This window comes from Rhinopithecus bieti, unplaced genomic scaffold (genome assembly GCF_001698545.2).
Source record: "Rhinopithecus bieti isolate Rb0 unplaced genomic scaffold, ASM169854v2 scaffold_32012, whole genome shotgun sequence".
NCBI lineage: Eukaryota > Metazoa > Chordata > Mammalia > Primates > Cercopithecidae > Rhinopithecus > Rhinopithecus bieti.
The window spans coordinates 847,117-858,967 of NW_016814432.1; positions in this window are offsets into that span (position 1 = coordinate 847,117).

The window sequence follows — 11,851 nt, forward strand, 5'->3', positions numbered from 1 at the left end:
TTTAGGGAATGGTTTTTGAAGAAAAAATAAGAGAGTCTGGCTAAAGAGATGAAGAGCTCATAAGGGCGTGTCTCAATTTAAACAAGAGTAGCATTGGCAATTGCTGTCCTTATGAGCAGCCGACAAGGCGGAATTGGAATGGTGCTGCTCCTGACTACCTCTACTCCACGCTAGGCCTAGGGGCTGGAGTCACCCAAGCCCTCAGGGTAAGAAAACTCCAATTTGGAACCTAGGACCTGACGACTGGGAACATTTAAACCACCAGTTCCTGCCTTAATCTTATCCCTTCTTCCTCCTCGTGACACCATTTTTGTTCCCCTAACAACTCAGGGCTTTTCCAAACTCTGAGGCAATTCTTACGCCAAGCAGAATTTTGAAAGCCTTTTTCCAATATCATGGTACTCAACAACAAGTTCACTTTGCTGCCACTACAGCCCAGCACATGTTCCCAAAGTCTGAAAGCTGTCTTGTTTGTGATTGAGACCCTGCCAGGCACCCTGGTATGTCTGGAATCGGTTCCTTCCAGTGGGTTTTTGGTGTCGCTGACTTCAAGAATGAAGCTGCAGACCCTCACGGTGAGCGTTACAGTTCTTAAAGATGGTGTGTTTGGAGGTTTTTCCTTCAGATGTTCAGATGTGTCCAGAGTTTCTTCCTACTGGTAGGTTCGTGGTCTCGCTTGACTTCAGGAGTGAAGCTGCAGACCTTCACGGTGAGTGTTACAGCTCTTAAAGGTGGTGCATCTAGAGTTGTTTCTTCCTTCTGGTGGGTTCGTGGTCTCGCTGACTTCAGGAGTAAAGTCACAGACCTTTGCAGTGAGTATTACAGCTCTTAAAGGTTGCGCATCCAGAGTTATTTGTTCCTCCTGGTGGTTCACGGTCTCCCTGACTTCAGGAGTGAAGCTGCAGACGTTTGCAGTGACTGTTACAGCTCATAAAGGCAGTGCGGACCCAAAGAGTGAGCAGCAGCAAGATTTATTGTGAAGAGTGAAAGAACAAAGCTTTCACAGCCTGGAAGGGGACGCAAGCAGGTCTCCACTGGGAGTGGCCAGCTTTTATTCCCTTCTTTGGCCCCACCCATGTCCTGCTGACTGGTCCATTTTACAGAGTGCTTATTTGTCCATTTTTACAGAGTCCTGATTGGTGCATTTAACAAACCTTTAGCTAGACACAGAGTGCTGATTGGTGCATTTACAATCCTTTAGCTAGACATAAAAGTTCTCCCTAATCCCCACCCAACCCAGAAGCCCAGCCGGCTTCACCTCTCAATACCCCCTCTACACAGGATACCCCAACTGCTGTTGGGAATTGGGCAATGACCTCTCTATCTACTTCCTGCTGTTTAGGGGTGAAGAAGGGGCCCTGCAGTTGTAGTGTCCTCCAGAGGGGAACTCTCTAGGCCAGTGAAAGGGCCAGTGGGTCTGTCCAAGGGTCCTCAGTAGAAGTTGTTAGTTCAGCTTATTTTGGGCTCCATTTGTAAGAACATCTGTAGCTTGATGGCCTCAATTCTAGAGGAAACCACTTTGACAAGGAGGTTAAAAATACAGGGCCCAATGGCAAATAATAGCAAGATGGCTGCCATGGGACCTAGAAAGGGAAGAAGCCATATTGCCCAACTCCAGAGGTTGGTGTAAGAGTTTGAAAGGCATTGTCTGATTTCAGAAGCCTTTTCCTGTAAACACTGGGCAGCATCTTGTACGATCCCTGACTGTTTAGTGTAAAAACAACACCCTTCCCCTAAGAAGGTGCAGAGTCCTCCTTTCTCAGCAGTGAGGAGGTCTAGGCCTCGGCGGTTTTGGAGAGTCACTGCTGCCAAGGAGTCTATTTGGGATTGTAGAGCAAGGATAGATTTTGTTATTTCTTGCAATTGAAAGTGTGTGGTAGTAGGATAATGAAGTAGAGAAACTGGCTATTCTGGTTCTGGTAGCAATAGCCATTCCTAACCCTGTAAGTAGGGGTATTAGTTGTATGGCTCTGTGCTGATGGACTTGAGCTTTGAGAGGTACTGATAGGATCTGATTTCCTGGGGCAATGTTAATGTTGGGACTTAGAAAGACTAAGGTGCAGGTGCCTGTCCAGTTAGTGGGGAGGCAGATATAGGTCAACATTCCACATAAGAAGAATATGCCTTGGCTGGGTAGACAGAACTGGTTGTATATGTTAAACAGGTGTGAGAGTTTGTTTTCATTTTCCCATACTCCTAGAGTACTTGCCAAGGTAGCTCCAGTGAGCGGCTGGAAAGGCGTGTTGGAAGCAAACTGAGTGGCTCCCTGTGTTCTATTTTCCCATTGGAGAAAAAAAATTTTGTATCTACTAGGAACCATTCGAGAGAGTGATTGAAAGAGGGGATGAGAAGGCATTCACTAGTGGTGGGGCACTGCTGCAGGGGTCCAGGGGTGAATGGTCATGCAGGGAGTATGTCTGCCATTACAAAACCTGGACTGTTTGTTAAGCAGGAAGGAGGTGATGATTTTGGGGGGCCCTGAGAAGCGGACAAGCCATCTGAATGGAGCTGTTTGGGTGACTCAGAAGTTACTATGATCAGTTGGGGCTTGAAATTGTAGGGAGTAATTACACTGATAGGGTAGCAGGTGCCCCAGGGGCAGGCCTGATAACAGGTTGCATTAGATGCATAAAGGGGCTTGGAAAGTTAAAATGATATTCGTAGTTACAGGGCCATGTGTGGGCTTTTCATTGCTTGTGTAATAGGTGAGGTTGGAAATGTAAGAACGTAAAAGTTGGATTGCACGTCCTGTTAGGGTATTCTTGGTCCTATCAGAGATGGGGAAGTTGGCTAATGATTGCACATTTAGAAGTCGGAAAGGGTCTTTTCCTTCATAATGACGGTGGTAGGTTAAGTTGGTAAAGACCCAGGTTTTTTGCGAGAATGGGAGTGGCAACATAAGAAGTTGATCGAGAGATACAAAGCCAACAGTCATTTGCCAGGGAAGAAATGGACTGGTTTAACAGAGAGTGGGTTAAGTTGAGAGTCTTGTAGAGGTAATTAGGAGCTAGTGGAAGGGGAGGGATGATTTTATAAGGTATCCAAGGAAGCAGGAGGGATAGGCAAAGGGTAAATAGGAAGGTTAAAGCGGGTGCTCCGGACGACGAGATCATTTTATCCAGTCTGAGTTAAACGTAGGGGTAAATTGCTGTCAGAAGGAAGGAAGATAGAAAGAAGATTGATGTGATTAGGATTTTCATCCCAGCAGGAGCTACAGTATATAGTCCTATCGCAAAGAGTATGGTTAGTATGCTACTTAATAATATGATGAAATAGTAAAAGGATTCCATTAAAGGGGTAAGGAGAGGTGTTAAAGATAAAGATTTTGTAAGTTTTCACTTATCTTTTTTAAGGAGGAAGGGGTTTTTCTTCAAGATCATTGGTAGGAGCCTTTTTAGTCTGGGATGTTTCCTTCCAAAATAGGAGATGCAAGTCTTCCAATGGTTCACAGGTGTATCGAGGCTGGTCTGGCTGATCTTGGGACTCCTGAGCTGATGGTCCCGCAGGTTCCTCAGGGAGTGTCCAAAGTTTAACTCGGGTGTGATGAGTCCAAGATTCCACTCCTGCCACCTTAACTGCAGTGGGGGTAGAGAGGATTACCAAGTACGGTCCTTCCCACAAAGAGTCCATAGATGGTGAGGCAGAGGGGAGAGATTTGACCAACACTAGATCTCCTGGTTGAAACAACTCTGTTCCCTTTTCTCTGTGACATCCTTCAGGTAGGTTTTTAAGGTTTCATTGATATTTTGCCAAAGAAGTTATATCTTTGACCAAGTTGGTCATTTCCTGATCAAGTAAGAGGTCATTTGTGAGAAAAGGTCGTCCATACAGCATTTCATGTGGACTGAGCCCCATTTTGTGAGGAGATTCTCAACAAGGCCATGGGCGAAAGAGTCGGGCATGGGAGATGAGTGTCTTGTGTAAGTTTCCTTAAGTGCCTCTTGAGTGTTTCATTTGCCTTCTCGACCTTCCCTGAGGGTTGTGGCCTCCAGGTGCAGTGAAGGTGATATTGTATCCCTCACACCTGGGAAATTCCCTGAGTTATGGTGGCTTCAAAACCAGACCATTGTTGCTCTGTAAACTTTGGAGAAGCCCAAATGTAGGAATCATTTCATGAATTAGGACTTTAATCACTTCCTGAGCCTTCTCTGTCTTGCAGGGGAAAGCTTCTATCCAATTTGTAAAGGTATCAGCATAGACCAACAAGAATTGAAATCCCTTTGACTTAGGCATATGGGGGAAGTCTAACTGCCAGTCCTCTCCAGGATAGTGACCTACTCTTTGTCCCCCAAAGGGGCCTTACAACGGACCAAGGGATGATTCCTTTGGCACACCTCACAGGCTTTGACTACTTGTTGGATGGTCCGGAGGAGATTTGGCCCTGTAAATAGGGATTTGGCCATTTGATGAGTGTTTTCCATACCCATATGAAAAGTTTGGTGGAGGGTTTTAAGTATTTTCCACTGGTTGGCTTCAGATATAAGTACCTTTCCTTCTTCTGTCATTAACCACCCCAAGGGGAGAAAACTATGCCCCCATGAAAGTCCCCATTCTGTTTCGGTTGGGGAATACTGGGGCTTAATCTCTTGGAGGGGGTTTTCCATACCAAGGGTCCTTCCATAGGTATTTCTAATGGGAGTTTCCACCTGGCAGCAATTTTGGCCTCAGCATCTGCCTGACAGTTTCCTTCTGCTTTTTCTCCTTCACCTTTCTGATGGCTTTGGCATTGTAAGACTGCCACCTCCTTGGGTTTTTGCACTGTGTGCAATAACTCCATAATTTCCTTGTGGTATTTAATGGGGGTTCCCCCAGGGGTTAGGAACTCCCTTTCTTTCCATATTGCAGTGTGGGCATGTAGGATTAGATAAGCATACTTGCTATCTGAATACACATTTATTCTTTTTCCCTTTCCCAGTTCTAAGGCTTGGGTAAGTGCCACTAGTTCTGCTAACTGGGCGCTGGTCCCAGGGGGAAGAGGCTTACTTTCAAGTAAGGTTACATCACTAACTATGGCATAACCTGCCCTTCGTATCCCATTCTCCACAAATGAACCTCCATTGGTATATCGGTTAAGATCAGGATTAGCTAAGGGGACTTCTAAGAGATCATCTTGGGCAGCGTAAGTCTGGACTATAATTTGTTGGCACTCACGCTCGATTGGTTCCTCATCCTCTGGGAGAAAAGTTGCAGGGTTGAGGGCCACGCACGTATGTATTTGAAGCACTGGTCCCTCAAGGAGCGGCGCCTGGCATCTAAGTAGGCAGTTGTCTGATAGCCATAAACTTCCTTTGGCACCTAGTGTGCCATTTACATCATGAGTAGTCCAGACAGTGAGATCCTTTCCTTGTATTATTTTGATAGCCTCTGACACTAAAACGGCCACTGCCGCAACTACCGATAAACAGTGAGGCCAGCCTTATGCTACTATATCAGTTTCCTTACTGAGGTATGCCACTGGTTGTGGGGCTGTCCCACGAGTCTGAGTAAGAACTCCAAGAGCTATCCCTGCTCTCTCTGTGATGTATAAAAAATTTTGTCTTGTGGGAAGGCTTAAAGCTGGAGCTTGTACTAGGGCCTGCTTTAAGGTTTTGAAGGCTGTTTCCGCCCTGGTTTCCATTCTACTAGATGAGTATTTGCCCTCTGGGTCTCCTTGATTAGAGTATAGGGGCCTGGCTATCTCGCTGTATCTGGGGAATCCATAGTCAGCAAAAGCCGGTGATGCCAAGGAACCTCCGCAACTGTTTTAATGTCTTAGGGTGAGGATAAGCCAGCATAGGCTGTATTCATTCTTTGCTGAGGGCCCTGGTCCCTCTGGCTAAGATGAGGCCTAGATATTTGACCTGCGGTAGCAAAGCTGGGCCTTCAACCTAGATGCCTTGTACCCTTGATCAACTAGAAAGTTCAAGAGATCTAGAGTAGCCTGCTGGCATGAAGCTTCTGAACTGGTAGCCAAAAGTAAATCATCCACGTACTGAAGGACCAGAGTGCCTGGACCTGCAGTGGCCTAGATCTTGGGCCAGTGCCTGACAAAACAGATGAGGGCTATCCCTAAATCCTTGGGGCAAGACTGTACACATAAGTTGGAATGTGTGGTCTGTGGGATCCTCAAAGGCAAAGAAAACTGGGAGTCAGAGTGCAGGGGAATGCAGAAGAAGGCATCCTTGAGGTCCAGAACAGTGAACCATTCTGCTTCCTATGGTATTTGAGAGCAGGGTATAGGGGTTGGGTACAACTGGATATAGAGGAATTAATGCCTCATTGATGAGCCTAAGATCTTGCACTAGTCTCCACTAACCATTCGGTTTTGTACTCCTAGAATCCAGGTGTTGCAGGGACTGCTGCATTTCCTTACTAAGCCTTGAGCTTTTAAGTGTTTAACAATATCCTGTAATCCTTTATGAGTTTCAGGCCTTAAGGGATATTGCCTTTGATAAGGAAAAGTGGTGGGATCTTTTAGCCTGATTTGGACTGGGCAGGCAAAATTGCCCTTCCAAATTGTCCTTCCAATGCCCAGATTTCAGGGTTGATTCCCTCTTCAAGCAGGAGACAACAAATGGGTAACTTGTTCCCCATATTCATATAGATAATAGCTCCAGCTTTGGCTAATACGTCCCTCCCTAATAAGGGTTTGGGACTTTCAGGCATAACAAGAAAGGCATGTGAAAAGAGCAAAGTCTCCCAATTACAACTGAGGAGGTGGGAGAAATACCTGGTTACAGGCTGTCCCAGGATTCCTCAGATGGTAATGGACCTTGAGGACAGTCGTCTGGGACAGGAAATTAACACTGAGAAGGCCGAGCCAGTGTCCAGGAGGAAGTCAATTTCCTGGCCCTCAATGGTTAAACTTACTTGGGGCTCAGTGTGGATGACATGAGCTGGCGTTTGCCCCGGGCACCTTCAGTCCTGTTGTTGGATCATCTGGTTGGGGCTTCTGGCCCAGAGAACCATTGCACTCTGGGGCAGTGTGCCTTCCAGTGATTACCTCGGCATAGCAGACATGGATGAGGGGCGGCTTGTTTCTCATTGGACAATCTTTTTTAAAGTGTCCTTGTAAGCCACACTGATAACAAGCCTTACCGGCTGATTGGCCTGCTCCATTTTCTGTCCTCTCTGAACCACCAAGGTTTGTTTGTCTGAGGGCCATGACTAAGGCCGTGGCCTTTCTCTGATCTCGCTTTTCCTTTTGGCCCTGTTCCTCTTGGTCCCTATTATAGAACACCAAGGTTGCCAGGTTTAATAATGCCTCCAGATTTTGTTCAGGGCCCAGGGCTTGCTTTTGGAGCTTTCTCCTGATATCTGCAGCTGATTGGGTCATAAACTTCTCTTTTAGAATCAAATGACCCTCTAGTGAGTCAGGTGACAGGGGAGTATATTTTCTTAAGGCCTCCCTTAGCCACTCAAGGAAGGCCGAAGGATTTTCTTCCTTTCCCTGAGTTATGGTGGACATCACTGAATAATTCATGGGCTCTTTCCTAATTCTCCTTAGTCCTTCTAGAACACGGATCAACACATGTTTATGACTCCAGTCCCCATGATCTGAGTCAAGGTCCCAGCTGGGGTTCATACTGAGGATGGCTTGCTGACCGGTAGGGAATTTGTCCCTGTCTTCAGCTGTCATTCTATCATTTACTTGACTAAGATACCAAGTATCTCCAAACTCTCAGGCTGCATGCAGCTAAAGCCACATTCTTTTCATTAAAGGCCAGGGTTTGATCTAACAATAGCCTGACATCTCTCCAAGTGAGACAGAAGGTTTGCCCTAGACCCTGTAGGACATCTGTGTACCTATCAGGATCATCTGAAAACTTCCCCAGGTCTGCCTTGATCTCCTTTAAATCAGACAGGGAGAAGGGGACATGTACCTGGGTTGGGCCAAATTCCCCTCCCCCTACAGCTTGAAGGGGACATAACCGATAGCCTGGGGGGTTTTGTGGTCCCTTGGAGATTTCTCTGCTTATTTCCTTCTGGGAGGGGCAGATTAAAGGAGGCTTATTATTAATAGAAAGGGGAGCAATAGGGAGGCTAGGCTATGGGGGTAAGCTGAGAGGTTCTCCTGTGGGATGTAAATTCCAAGCTTTGCATAGTTGTGTATTCTCCTTCAATGAAAAGCAAGTTTGGACACAAGGTATTTCATTCCATTTACCTTCCCTCTTACAGAAAAGGTCAAGCTGCAGGATGGTGTTGTAATTTGTACTTCCCTCAAGTGGCCATTTTTCCCCATCAGAGAATATTGGGGACCAGGCCATAGTGCAGAAAAAAAATGAGCCACCTCTTTTTCCGGGTTTGTGAGTCAAATTGGTCCCAGTGGCTTAGGATGCATTTCAAGGGTGAGCCTGCTGATGCCTCAGTGTTTCCCATCTGGAAGACAGAACTGCCCGCGGTTTTGGTTTGTTTTGTTTCTCCCCCTGCCCAGGAACCCGCAATGGTCCTTGGACCCTGCTGATCAGGATAACTGCGCTCACCAATGCAGCAGCAGAAACACTAGTTTTCCTCCTAGACCACAAGGAGGACTGAGAAAAACAGGATTTACTGGCCCTTACTGACTCATTCTCAAAAACCTGTTAGAGTCCTAAGCATTCTCCTGCTAGTACTGGGACTTTACTCCTGTACTATAAAGATATTATGCCCCAACAATGAAGCGGAGGGCCATACCCAGAGTGAGGGACGGGATCTCCAGTGTTGGAAGAGTGACACCTTTTGTCCTCACTTGAATAAGAAGGATATCATTGCTGAAGCTCCCCATATCCTAGCTTCAGGAATAGTTTTTGTTAGGCCTGCTTGTCTGAGGAGGGATCCTAGAATTCCAGATAGTCCCCCCGCCCCAACAGGGCTTTGAGCAAAAATTATGTCTTTCTGATTGGTGAACCCAGGTGCCTAAAGAAGGTAACAGTCCTGAAGTTTATACTAGAAATCATTCTTATAGGAGCAACTAGAAAAGCACCAGAGACAGGGAGTGATTTTTAGAAGTGGGACTAGCCAAGGAGAAGAGAGGCGAGAGGAAGATTATCTGACAGGCATTAGGACCCAGGAGGCAAGAGTCAGGATAGATAGGATAGATGGGTGAGTCTCGCTTGGAAGACATGACTTTGAGAGCTCTGCTCATGGCTGCAGGGTCAACCAACCTGTTGTTGGGACCCCAGAGTTGTATGGCTTTCCTCTCTGTTGACCCTTAGCTCAGCCCAGAAGTACAGGAAAAGCAGAAGCTGGTTCCAGGCAAACCAACTCTCCCACCCCTGAAGAGTCAGGGGTTGTTAGAGAGCCCTTTCCCAGAAAGCCTGACACCCGTGTCTTTAGTCCAGTGGCCATGCTAGTCACTTTTAACTGGCTGACAGGTGCCCGGTATTTAGCCCCGAATTCTAAGGAAAATAGGACAGAATAGCAAGTGAAAAGGGTCCAACGGTACTCACTGCTTGGTGATTGTCCCATTTGGGTAGCCAAAATGTGTCCAGAATTGGTTCCTTCCTGTGGGTTCTTGGTCTCGCTGACTTCAAGAATGAAGCCTTGGATCCCCGCAGTGAGTGTTACAGTTTTTTGGGGTTTGTTTTGTTTTGTTTTGAGATGGAGTCTTGCTCTGTGGCCCAGGCTGGAGTGCAGTAGCACCATCTCAGCTCACTGCAAATTCCACCTCCGGGGTTCATGCCATTCTTCTGCCTCAGCTTCCCAAATAGCTGGGACCACAGGTGCCTGCCACCACGCCCAACTAATTTTTTGTATTTTAGTAGAGACAGCGTTTCACCATGTTAGCCAAGATGGTCTCGATCTCCTGACCTCGTGATCCACCTGCCTCTGCCTCCCAAAGTGCTGGGATTACAGGTATGAGCCACCGCGCCCAGCCAAGTGTTACAGTTCTTAAAGATGGTGTGTCTGGAGTTTGTTCCTTCAGATATTCTGATGTATCCAGAGTTTCTTCCTTCCGGTGGGTTTGTGGTCTCACTTGACTTCAGGAGTGAAGCCACAGACCTTCACAGTGAGTGTTACAGCTCTTAAAGGTGGCGTGTCCGGAGTTGTTTCTTCCTTCCAGTGGGTTCGTGGTCTCACTGCCTTCAGGAGTGAAGCTGCAGACTTTTGCAGTGAGTGTTACAGCTCTTAAAGGTGGCACGTCCAGGGTTGTTTGTTCCTCCCAGTGGGTTCATGGTCTCACTGACTATAGGAGCGAAACCGCAGATCTTCACAGTGAGTGTTACAGCTCATAAAGGCAGTGCAGACCCAAAGAGTGAGCAGCAGCAAGATTTATTGTGAAGAGCGAAAGAACAAAGGTTCCACAGCGTGGAAGGGGACCCCAGCGGGTTGCCGCTGCTGGCTCAGGTGGCCAGCTTTTATTCCCTCATTTGGCCCCACCCATGTCCTGCTGATTGGTCCATTTTACAGAGTGCTGATTGGTGTGTTTACAAACCTTTAGTTAAACACAGAGCACTGATTGGGGCATTTACAATCCTTTAGCTAGACATAAAGGTTCTCCAAGTCCCTACCCGACCCAAAAGCCCAGCAAGCTTCACCTCTCACTGGGGCCTGACAGCTTTTATCTATCTGGGGTACCTCATCTGCTCATAGATCCTACTGGGTGTTGCTCATGAGCCAGATTTGGGCAAGAACATTTTAGGTTTTATTCTGGGTTTCTATTCCTACTTACAAGCTGTCAAAGAATCAACTTTCAACAAATTGAGATTAAAAGATCTAACAGACAATTATTAGTGATTCATGAACCAGACAGCATCCAGCCCACAAAACAGAAGGGAGCTCAACTAAGCTGAGCATGGAGAGCAGGCTTCATAGGCAGAAAAGGCTGAAGAAAGCCAAAACAAGGAACATAAGGTGGACTTGTCATTTCAAGTTACTTTACTTACAGAGAGTCTTGGTGGCTTAGTGAGGTGTGGCTATCATACCTCTCCTGATTTCTCAAAAGATCAGACTTTACAAGTAAACAGCTTAGCATTTGGTTTGGTGATGTGGAACCGTAGTATGAGTAACTCTATTTGGGGTAGGTCTGTTGGGGCCTAGTGCAGGAATTCAGTCCAATTCAATGGCCTCCCATAAACTTTACTTAACAGAGCTCTGTGATGTTGAGCAAGTTACTTCACTTCTCTGGACCACAGCTTCCTCATTTGGGAATGGAGATTGTAATGCCAGCTACCTCCTAGGCTTATTGTGAGGAGTAAATACATAGGGATGGAAAGTGCATATCAATACAATGCCAGTCACTGAAGGACTCATTAGGTGTTAGCTGTTATTAGACTATAGCTATTGTGAATATCAGGCTTCCCCTCTGTGTTGTCTGGGGCTTCTGATTATCACCTTCTCCTGAGTTTCCCATTGTCCTGTTTGTCCCCTGCAAGGCCCTTTACCATACTGGGTGAGAACCCCAGGATACATCTTCTCTGTCTTCATGCTCTTCAATTGCTGTTTTATTTCTACAGTTGGATTTTTTTTCCCCAGGACCTGCAGCTGCTGAAGTCCTCTCAGCACCTGCAGTATCCCAGAGAGCAAAGACAGGGCCAAATATTGGATTCTGGATTCTCTTCATTGTTGTCCCCTGCAAGTGGAGAGGTATCCAAGCTGGACCTTGTCCTAAGATATGACGGAACTGATCTTCCAGCAAGCACGTGAACTTAGAAGAGAACAACATGCACCACATGAGAATGCATACTGGCCAACACCCTGTGCAAAGATCCAGAGAAGCTATGCTCAGACACCTGACTGATGAAAATAGTGAATTTATAAATGCGTATTGTTTAAAGATGCTAAATTTGTGGTGATTTGTTACATGGCAATAGAAAACTAATAGAGATAAAACTTGACATTTGAAGTGCATCACATAATGAAATTAGTAGATGAGAATCTCTCAAGAAACAAG